At 41.3% G+C, this 11766-nt stretch overlaps 1 non-coding gene across 1 annotated transcript; it reads left to right on the top strand.

Moving 5' to 3' along the window:
* The first annotated feature begins 5301 nt into the window (after positions 1–5301).
* Positions 5302–5375, top strand: Trnam-cau (transfer RNA methionine (anticodon CAU)). Its single transcript has one exon. It is a non-coding gene; the product is annotated as a tRNA-Met (tRNA).
* The last annotated feature ends 6391 nt before the right edge of the window (positions 5376–11766 follow it).

Below are 11766 nucleotides of genomic sequence, written 5' to 3'. Positions count from 1 at the left end.
TGTCCAAACAGAAACAACATGTGTCCCATTTGTTTACAATAAAAATAAAAAAAAGAATAACATAAACCATTCGAATTCTAGCAGAACAGAAAGCCAGGAACAGATGTGAAGCAAGGGCTGCTTCTAGCAATTGAGAGTAAACAAACACCTGCTGAATTTACTCTTCCTTCACTATCTTTCCAAACCATCACTCTGAAATTCTAAAAAGTCTGCATGACTCATACACACCTTCAGATGCTTTCAGTATTTGTTACACTTAGATCTGCACAGAAACAGAATACCTTAATGGTGCATAATTTACAAAGAACACTCACATTCTCCTCCTAATTGCTTCAGCTGTTTCTGTATGGTAATCTCCATTTTTCAGTCAAGAAGGCTAAAACTCAGAAAATTTAAAGGACATACCCAAGCTCCCACAGCCAATAAAATAGCAGAGCTGGATCTCAAAACCAGGTCTCCTCTGTCATTGTCCCCTTCATTGGCAATGGTCTAGCCATACTGGCCTGATTGCAGATTGTTTGTGTGTTTGCTGGGGTTTGAACCCAGAGGCATTCTACCACTAAGCTGCATCTCCATTCTTTTTCATTTCATATTTTGAGAGGTGTCACTAAATTGCCCAGGATGGTCCGGAACTTGTGAACCTCCTGCCTCAACCTTCCCCTAATCGCTGGGATTAGAGGTGTGTGCTACCAGGCCTGGCCTGATTGCAGTTCATTAGACTGGCTCAAATACTTTCAACTCAACAACCAAGCACTCTAGTTCTCTCTGTCTGGATATGCCCTCCTCAGCCTTCCCTCAGCCCATCTTCACGTTACTAATGGCTTAAATGCCACCTTCCCTGAATTCTCCAGGGAATTAGACCCCTGTTACCCCATATCTTTCTAGCCACCCTCCTAGTACATTGCTTTCATTGCTCAAAGCCTTTGTCTCAGGGAACAGGGATGTAGTTCAGTAGAATAGAGCACTTGCCCAGCAGGCACAAGGCCCTGGGTTTGATCCCCAGCATTACAAAAAAGCAAACAAACCAAAAAACTTATCTCAGTGGTTATTATAATAATTATAGAATAATTTATTTACTATCTTTCCTCCTGACTGGTGCTGAGTTCCACGAGGGCAAGAACTCTAGAACTAGCAAGAACTAGCAAGAACTGTGTGTTATCTGTCACCTGGTTAGAAGCTTAATAAAAGATCAACCAACCAATATGCTTTCAGACTCAAAGATGAGTTTTCACACCACTTTCCCAAACTATTAGCCTCCTATTAAACTTTCCGAGCTTTTGTATTCTTGTGTGACAAGTGGAGAAAGAGTTGAAAGAATTACAAGAGAAAATGAGAGAGTTCTTTGTAAATTATGCACCATTAAAGTATTTTGTTTCTGTGCAAATCTGCATGTAACAAATGCTACAACCAGGTAGTTCTTTGTCAGAGTTATTGTTTGTCAAAGTCCCATTAGGTGTTAGTGAAATGGAAAGCTTTGTTCTAAGGTCCTTAATAGTGACATATTCTGCATAAATTTAAGTCATTCTACCCTACAAGATACAATATAAAAATAATAAAATTTATTTTGCCATAACCTGTTTGGAGTTGTGTAGATTATTGTCTGACTCCTTATAACATTCTCTGACATCGATATTATTATTTCCATTTTATAAGTGGGTAGAATTGAACTCAACACGTTTAATAATCTGCCCTATGTCTTACATATAATAAGCAGAGATGAAGACACTGACTCCAGAGATCCTGCTTAGCCCAAAGGGCAGCTGTGGGAAGCATCCCAAAGTCATCCAGGGGGTCTGTCTTCCCAAGAGTCCTCTGTGTATATTCGATGCTGCTGTGGATGAATACACTGGGGTAATCATTACCTGGGTAAGAGTTTTGTTGGGAATAGATTCACCTGGCCATAGAGTAGGGACTTTGGCTGGGCTGCAGACAGACTCCTCTTCAGAAAGACTTCAGCATTTATCTGCATGTTCCTTTTAGCAATATCTTTAATTATTCACCCTATTTGTAGGTGCTGTCATTTTGCTGTCAATGATGTTCATATGCCCAATATCCTTAACTCAGCAAACGGAAGCTTCCTCACCAGCATTAGGCCCAGCAGGAATTCTGTGCATTCCCCACTGCCCATGAGTCCCCTGATAGCAATGCAGGTAAGATTTCTGGTGCATGCACAAGTTCTATTCCGTATGGCAACAGTAATGGTAACATAAGTTGGGCTACTAGTACAGCAAAATGTTACCAGGAAGAGGGCCTTATCACTCTTCTTGCTCTCTTAAAGTGTCCATCCAAGGACACCAAGCTCCTTGATCTTTTTTTTTTTTTTTTTAAGCTCCTTGATCTTTATCCCAAGATCCTACTATGAAATTGGGGACGCAAGTAGAGAATTTCCACCTGTGTCTAGAGCCAACCTTTATTCTGTCCGGGTAATTACAAGTAGGATAATGAATACAAAAAAGAAGGAGATCATAATCTGATGGACCATAAAAGGACTAGTTACCCTCTTGTCTCTGGTTGCTATCAAGTCACCAGAAAGGCAGGCTGGACAAGGAGTCTTCTTTCATCCTCTTCCTCTGCTCCCTACCCTGAGTCATAAAACTGAAGTCTCCCTCCCTATGCCTGACCCAAGTGAAGCCACCAAGGGGAAAACATAAAACAGCAGGGGGAATATACCAAGCAAGTGTCCCTGAAAGTGTTAGCTTCTTACCAACATTTTCCTAAGGAGATTGAGGGGTAATGTTGCCCCTAATTCTTGAGGCCTATGTCTCAAGAATATAAAGTGAGCTGAGGTTGGTGTGTAGGAGGGAGAATGACTGAGCACATGAGGGCAGAGAATGAAAACATTTCAAACTGCAATAAGCAGGCCTTCTGAAACTATTCTTAATTTTAACTCCTGAGTGGTTTTTCTCCTTCAGGCACTAAGGGGTCACACTATCTCCAAGTTCTATCTTGAAGTTATTTTGGTCTTAAAGAAGAAAAAGTTTGGGACTTTTTTCAGAGAATTAGTTTGCTTTTAATTTGGGGGTGGGATGGGATGTGTCTTTGAGTGAGCTCAATAAATGTTAGAATTTATTATAATAAAATAGAATTGCTTTATTTCAGAAAGATTTATAATAGAATAAATTCAGACTTAAGTTTTATCAGATGAGGTGTGGATTATTCAGTTTATAAAAACATAGTTTATAAGAACATTTTTATACCATATGGTAAGGTACACCTAGTCTATCCTATGTATTTAGAAATAGTCTTTTTCACATGTGTTTTGGGTGGAGAAGCGGAGTGCTGAGGGTTGTGTTTCCTTACTTGTAGGGGAGGTGGATGAACAACGGGTTACTGTCAGGTTCACTTTTCTCAGTTATGAGATTGTTTCATAGACAATGTAACTTAGGTAATTCTTCTAGAAGAATAAAAAATATCGGAGGGCTGCAGGAATAGCTCAGTGGTAGAGCACTTGCCTGGCATGATTGATATTCTGGGTTTGATCTGCAGCACCACAAAACAAACAAGCAAGCAAGCAAGCAAACAAACAAAACTAAGATTTAAAAATAAATAAATAAATAAATAAATAAATAAGGACCGGGGTTGTGGCTCATGGAGGAGCGCTTGCCTAGCATGTGTGAGGCACTGGGTTCGATTCTTGGCACCACATACAAAAAAATAAAGGTCCATCAACAACTAAAAAATATTTTAAAAAATAAAAATAAATAAATAAAAATAAAAACTAAAATCAGCTAGACAGAGTGGCACAGGCCTTGAATCTCAACAACTCAGGAGGCAGAGGTAGGAGGATCACAAGATTGAGGAACTTAGTGAGACCCTGTCTCAAAAAAGGGACTGGCAGGCAGTGCCCAGGGACGCAGCTCAGTGGTAAAGCACCTCTGGGTTCAATCCCCAGTACAAAAAACAGAACAAAATAAAACAAACAGACAAAAAAATCTATTAGAATCAAGTCTGCAACAGTTTCCTAGGAGCATTAGTCACTGTGAGTGAGCAACTTACTCTCTCTGATTCTCAGTTTCCTTACCTATTAAAAAATAAAAAAGACCAGGCCAAATGTCGCCTGCCTGTAACTGCATCTACTGGGAGTCTGAGGGGAGGCTGATGCTTATGCTGGAGGGTTGCAAATTCAAGGCCAGCCTGGGCAACTTAGCAAGACCCTATCTCAAAATAAAAAGTCCTGAGGGTATCATTCAGTAGCAAAGTATTGCCTTGGGTTCCATCCCCAGTGCCAAAAAAATAAAAATAAAAATAAAAAGTCCAATATCACAAGCCTTAACCACACAAGAAACACTGAAAAAATATTAGTACATTTTTATGGGAAAGAAATTCATAAAAGATGATCCAGGCCTCTAAGACACAAGGAAACCAAGAAAAAAAAAGTTTGTGTATGGTGTTACAAGTGTAAGAGGCACTCACTGAATTTTTATGGTTGGTTTAGAAACAGAAACATGGAGTCTATCAAATTTTCCAGCTTAGAATATATATTGTCTCACTTCCTTCCACCAATAACCAGGATGTCAGAAGGAGCAAGCTGAGAGATGCTGCCCCTTTTTCCTTCAGGAGCTTCTGCTCTAAATCCTTCACTCAGACTCTTGGGTCTTCACTATCTCTGAACCTGCTCCTGACCCCAGTGCTGTAATAGTCAAGAAGTACCCCAATACCAGCACTCCAAGATCTACCAAGTATTGCTTAGCCTCTCTGTGCCTCACTTTCCCCATTCTTAAATAGAAATAATGATCTATCCTTTCTGGTATTGCTGTAGGGATTACAGGAGATACTCATGTATGTAAACGTACCTAGCCCACAGAGGCTCTCAAAAATTGTTAGCTCTGACAAAATAAATGGGATACTATTTTACCAACTAAAGGTTTGCAAAATAAAATAAATCTGATAAAATCAAGTGTTGCAATGAGTTCTGATATATATGCTGTTAACATGAATATATATTAGTGCAACCATTCTGGGAAAGAAATTCACATTATAGTGCAGAGTTTAAATAAGGAAAAAATAGTTAAATCCCCTTCCCCTTGGATGAGTCTCTGGCACCTCACAATAGATATAGAAGAGATGTCCTATAGCAGAAACACCTGGAAAAGCAGGCCAGTCAGGTAAGCTTGGGTTCTGGATCTTGCCATAACAGTAATCACCTGGCTGACCTTAAACTCATTACATCCCCTCTGACCTTGGTTTTGTCTTGGTTTCTTAAAGTGAGAATAAAATTAGTTTATCTGATTATCTAACATACTGCTGTGAGAAACAGATACAATGGTAGAAACATGCTTTAAGAATATAAAAATTTGGGGCTGGGGAGATAGCTCAGTTGGTAGAGTGCTTGCCTCATAAGCATAAGGCCCTGGGTTCAATCCCCAGCAGCAAAAAGAAAAAAAAAAAAAAAAAGGAATGTAAAAATTCCAAATGAACAAACTACTAATTAGTACTCCTTCTACTGACAGGCATTCAAATGGTATGTTTTACCATCAAGTCTTTGGATGTCCTTGGAGGTGAAATAGTTGGTGTGTTACTATTTTAGTAATTATAAACTATGTACAATTTTAGGGAGTGATTTTTGTATGCTGTGTCTCCCCCTCCCCTTTGGCATATCACTGTTGAACTTTCTAGCATCCATCCTTCCCTGTGCCTGGGGACCAACTTCAGAGCAATAACTTAGCTTGACCATTAGATGGCACTAGTTACAAGGGAAGCTTAAGATCTCTGCTGAAATTGACCATTTCTAGGAGCAAATGCTTTTTCAAGTTTGTTTGTTTGTTTTAAAATAATTATTATAAAGGCCATATGTTCACTGTGAAAATGTATCAAGCAATGAATACAACAAAGAACTCCAGTTCTGGTGAGCCTCAAGGCAGTTTCCTGGCCTTGATTTGATTTGATTATAATAGTATACAGCCCTGAGTAACCTCAATTAGGCAGAAAACTGTGCTGGGCTAGTTGAAATGCCTGTAAACGTCTTAAGGCCACCCCAGAAAGATAACCATAACCAATTCAAAGTTATTATGCCCACCCCTAAACACCCACATAGCCACATCCAGCTCCATCCTCAAATTTTAAGATTTTGATCCCTTTAGAGTGTACCAAGCTCCTTACAAAGTTCTCCTGCATCTCTGAGTGACAATAGTAACAGACTAAACCAGTTCAAGCCTTATGGTATTACTACACCAGTAGCTGATCAACAGTGCCAAGAAACATATTAACAATCTTACAGGTAAGTATATGTTAACATAATAGAGGTTTTTCTGTCATCCACAAGAATTTTTCTGGGATAAACCTGTAACTACATGTCAGTTTTCTGTTTGTTTGTTTGTTTTTAAGAGGTTCTAGGGACCGAACCCAGGGCTTCATGCATGCTAGCCAGTGCTCTACCACAGGAATACATCCCCAACTTTTTAAATTTTGAGACACAGTCTCACAAAGTTGCCCAGGCTGGTCTGGAACTTGCCATTTTCTTGTGTCAGCCTCTAGAGTGGCTGGGACTACAGGTGTACCCCACCATAACTAGTTACACTCACATGCCTTCTTTATCCAATGACTTGGCAACACCAACCATTCAGAATGCTGCAGAGAATCAAGGGCAAATGGAAACCAAATTACTCTGGTTAATCAAAATGGCCAGTGTGAAGAATGACTAAGGGTGATTCAACTTGGTTGTGTTCAATTTTTAAAAATCTGAACCTCAGTTTTCTTGTCTGACACTGGGAAAATTATTGAGCAGCCCCCAGAGCTGGGTGCTGCAGGTCCAGAAGCATATAACAGATATAAAGAGATGATGGATTGCCACCAATGAAAAAAATTAATGTGTCCTCTTGGTGGAACAGAAAGGAAAATGACACAGGGAGAAGGATTCAGGTCCTGGCTTGTTAGAGTCTTAGAAGCTGTGGTGGTAGACATGAGTAATAACACTGAGGGAAAGGGAAAATAAGGAAAGATGGAGGAAAGGCATTAACTCAGCCAGTCACAGTGGCACACACCTATAATCCCAGCAACTCAGGAGGCAGAGGCAGGAGGACTCCAAGTTCGAGGTCAGACTAAGTTGCCCTAAGCAACTTAGCAAGACCCCATCTCAGAATAAAAAGGGCTGGGGATGTAGCACCCCTGGGTTAAATCCTCAGTGGGGGCGGGGGGGTGGGAGTCACTTTCTGACCTCTGAAAAGCAACCAAAGTTGTTTTATTGTGGTTCTCTCCTGACTCTTCAATAGCTCTCCAGAGGACTGGAGATATAGTTCAGTGGTAGAGCCCTTGCCATGCCAGAGTGAGGCCCTGCGTTTGAATCTCAGTACTAGGGAAAAAGAAAACTTTTGTACATACCTGAAGTTGCTCATTAGGTCTTAGAGTTCTTAATCAAGAATCAAGTGAAAAGTACAAACCTGACAGCTAACAGATTAGTGTGATCTAGATCAAGTGAAAGTGTAAATATTGACCTAGGGGCTCAGTGTTAGAGTGCTTGCCTAGCATTTGAGAGGCCCTGGATTCCAAACAATTAATACATATTGACCTCAAGGTGTTAGAATACAAGAAGATACCTGCTGGCAAAACCACAACATAGAGATTCAAAGGTGTAGGTTTTAATTTGTCATTCATTCTTTTAACAGACTATGCTATGTATCCCTCATTATTTTCATTATTCTATACCTGACAAGACATATGTATGCTTTTTGGGCTAACAGTCTATGCACAGTTTCTGTACAATAGGTGTTTTTTGCTTGCTTTGTTTGTTTTGGAGAATCAGACACAGGTCTGTGCACTTTATGTACCTCAACTCATTGAAACACTGAAATCTCATGAACAGAGTGAGTGGTATAATTCCCTTTTTAAAGAAATTGAGATTTCTTTAAACTATCTGCAGAAGTTCACCAGACTTTTTACAGGAGAGCTAATTAGTGTTCCTCCATCATCTAGGAAAGGGTGGAGCTGGTATTTGCATCTGAGCATTCCAGGCTATTATTCTATTATATAGGCAGATACCAGGTCCTCCATATTCTGAAATAAGGATATTGAGTCTTGAAAGAGCTCTAGAAATTCTAGATTACATAGTTGATCCCTTCATATAGTTTTCTCAGCTAGGGGGAAAAAAAACAAAAACAAAAACAAAAAAACCAAATGTGATTGCCAGGCTCCAAGATGATAAGAAAACGACAGTTGCGCAAAATGGCCACTACTGAACTCTCCTCGTGTCCGAGGGACTTCTAGTGACAGAAAGGGTCATTACTAAGTGGGTACTCCTCCCAGACTGGACTAGGGTGCCAAAATGGCCACCTGAGTCTTCCTGTTCCAATACTACAGGATCCAGGCTTCCTAGGTCCGGGTCGGATTAAAAGGGAGAAGGAAGTAGACAGCGGCGGAAAGGCCTGTAACCAAGGGCAGAGGGCATGAAGCAAAAGGAAAGGCTTTTCCTGCAGGAACTGAGGTCCTAGCGCCGCGCACAGGCACCTCACTCGAGCGGGTTTGCAATCGCCGCGTTCTTCTCCACCCCGGGCTCGGGGCAGCCTATTACTGCTGGTGAAGTTGTGACGTCAGCAGCCGCTGGGCGGACTTAGGGCACCTTCTCGTCCCTTACCTGCAAGATCCAGCAGTCGAAGTGGCGAAAAGTGAAGATGGCAGGGAAACGGAAAGGAGGCATGGAGGGGCAGAAAAAGAAGAGAAAGGATAAAAGCTCAGGGTATTCTAGACAAACTTCTTTCTGTTCTATGCTGGCGGGAACATCCAGGAATGGGAAGCTCACTCCTGAAGTCCATTCCCACTTTGGACAGCTCTGGTGGAGAAAGGCGGCTTTGGATTGGGCTGAAATTTGCCTTCCCGGCCTTCTCATATCCAACTGTTCTTCCCCCACGGGGACCTACAGAACAACCTAATGCCTCTTCCACACGAATTCCCATAGCCCTGGGGTTAAAATCCGCAAGACTTCATTCCCATTTACGGAGTAGAGGTGGGGAGGGAAGCAAACTGACTTCACCAGACTTATAACAAGCTGAACTCTTTTCCCTTGAAAATATGAAAATATTGATGAATTTCAGAATAATAACAGGGAACACACAAAAATGAAAAAACTGCCAGACATGGCGATGCACACGCCTGTAATTCCAGCAGCTCAGGAGGCTGAAGCAGGAGGGGTTGCAAGTTCAAGGAGCTTCAATGGGACCCTATCTGAAAATGAAAATAAAAAGAGTTGGAGATATAGCTCAGCTCCAAGATGATAAGCAAAATGACAGTTGCCCAGGTTCAAAATGGATAGTTCAGTCCTCAGTAGAATTTATTTATAAAAATAAATAAGTTTTAAAAATTAAATGGGGCTGGGAATGTGGTTCAGTGGTAGAGTGCCCTGGGTTAAATGCCCAGGACCACACCACCACCAAAAAACAGTCCCTGTTCTGATTTCTCTAGCACTCCTAAAGCATCAGGCTAAATGGAGACACTTTATAGTCTGTTATTGAGTCTCAGTGGACTAATCAGAATAACTTAAGTACACAACTATTATAAAGGCAGAGTAAACTTCATGGGTATGTGACCAGGGCAGTTATATAGGGTCCCATGCCTACAAGGGGACACTAGATTAAAATGCTCTGTGGTCACAGTCACATCTTGGAATTGTTTTTTTTTTCCCCTGGCACTGGAGATTGAACCAGGGGCACTCTGCCAATCACTAAGCTATAGTCCTAGCCCTTTTTTATTGTTTATTTTTTGAGACAGATTCTCCCTAAATTGCCCAGGCTGGCCTGGAACTTACTATCCTCCTATCTCAGTCTCCCAAGTTGCTGGGATTCTAGGTATGCTCTACTGTGCCCAGCTACACCCCAGATTCCTGCTAGCTTCGTTTTGCTCATGGTTTCTCTCCCTTCCCTTGTATACATCAACTGGTTGTTTCCCAACAACCATGACATCCAAAGGATTTCTCACCACAGTTCCAGGAATCCACTCTTTTCCAGAAGATGTGAGGTATCTGAGAGCACAGACAGAAGTACAGTGAACTCATCGGGTGCCGTGTAGTGTAATGACTACAAATGCCAATGCTGGGGCTAGAAAGCCTGGCTTGAAATCCCAATTCTGTTGCTCCCTAGTTGAGCAAGTTTCTTTACCTCTTCTGTTTCTCAATTTTTTAAGGAACAAAATATTTTAACATTTATTTTACTGTTATGAGGATTAAATGAGTTAATGTATATAAATTGATGGAAGCATTCAGTAAAATGGTTGGATTTTTGGTTTTGATTTTTTTCAGATATGTTGTGATTTCTCCAAAATGGTTTTGATTGACTTGCTAGTTCCTGATCCACTCTGCCCACCCAAACACTCTCTTCCATTCCTCCACCCCCATCCTTATCTCCCTTCCAACTTTTGACAGCTGGCCTGGTGCTGAACCATTACAAGCACCCTACCATCCCTGCCTAGGAAAGCATCTTCTGCATGACTCACCTCCTGAATATGCATCAGGGAGGCAGAGCATCCCAGGCCACTTAGATTCTGGAAAGAGAGAATTTCCACTTGAAAGGAAGTCAGGGACACATGGTGCCTCCTGTTCACATGGAGATTCACTCCCCTGACTTTCACTTTCACCTTCATGGTTCCAAATTAGCCAAACCCTGATTGTGCCCAAACTCCAGCTACCTTTCAGGGAGAAAAAATAAGCAAGCCCCAGATTCAGCTAACTATAATCCATCCTTCTAGCCTGGTATGTTTGTGTCAGACAAAAGCAAAAATGTATGCCCCACCCATGCTTCTACCCGTTACTTCCCAGTGTTACCCTTCTCTGTGCCTGACATAACTTTTTGTGATGATGGAAATGTTCTACATTTGTGTTGTCCAGTGTGGTAACCACTAGCTATAGTGCTATGAACATTTGAAACAGCTTATGCAATCAAGGAACTGAATTTTTAAAAATTTTATTTCATTTTAATTAATTCTAATTTTAATGACTCTTTGTGGCTAGCAATTACCATATTGGACAGCTTGGTTCTAAATTGTCCACCCTGCCCCTTTTTCTTATTTGATGAGGCATTCTTGCTTTAAGATTGGGAAATAGGCCTGGGGATGTAACTCAGTGCTAAAGCACTTGCCTCACATGCTTGCAGCCCTGGATTCTGTCCCCAGATTTAAAAAAAAAAAAAAAAAAAAAAAAAAAGATGGGAACTTAGTGTCAATGCTGGTCTCACTTGTGCAGTTCTCAGTTGAGTCTGAGGTAAGAAGAAAGCTCATATTTATTCCAGACCCACAGACACCAAGGAAATCAGAGAACTGTATAAGGCTGAAGGATGTGTCCTGCATGCTGGCTCTGTCCCTGGTGCCTGTGTTGATCATCAGTTGCTGATCCTCTTCCTCCATGTTTGCTCTCTGGGTAGAGATGATCATCAGTTCCTGATGTCTCCTTATAACTTTGTCAAGCACACTCTTTGGGGGTGAAAAACTAACTAAACTCAAGAATCCTGCCCCATATCTTAAGCATAAGGAAGGGAGTTTGGATTTGTAGTAGAATAGAGGGAGTCTGACATCAAGAAAAATGACCTGGTAATGACAGTTGTGAGACAATAGAAATAGGAAGACAAGGCCAAGTAGTCTTTTCCCACCCTTCTCCTCTTCCTCCTCCTCCTGCTGATGATCCTCTTCCTTTAAAGAATCAACAATAATCACACTCTCTTGACTGATTACAGGAGATGAGGGAGATCCAAAGAACCTTACAGGCTCCATGAACAAGCCTCTTCTGAGGTCCAGTAAATGATTGATCCCACTGGCCCCTCGATGCCCTCTCTAAGGCTGGGGTCACTGGGA

Source organism: Sciurus carolinensis, chromosome 7, assembly GCF_902686445.1.
Source record: "Sciurus carolinensis chromosome 7, mSciCar1.2, whole genome shotgun sequence".
In the NCBI taxonomy this organism is placed as follows: Eukaryota; Metazoa; Chordata; class Mammalia; order Rodentia; family Sciuridae; genus Sciurus; species Sciurus carolinensis.
This window is presented reverse-complemented; position numbering and strand designations above follow the sequence as displayed.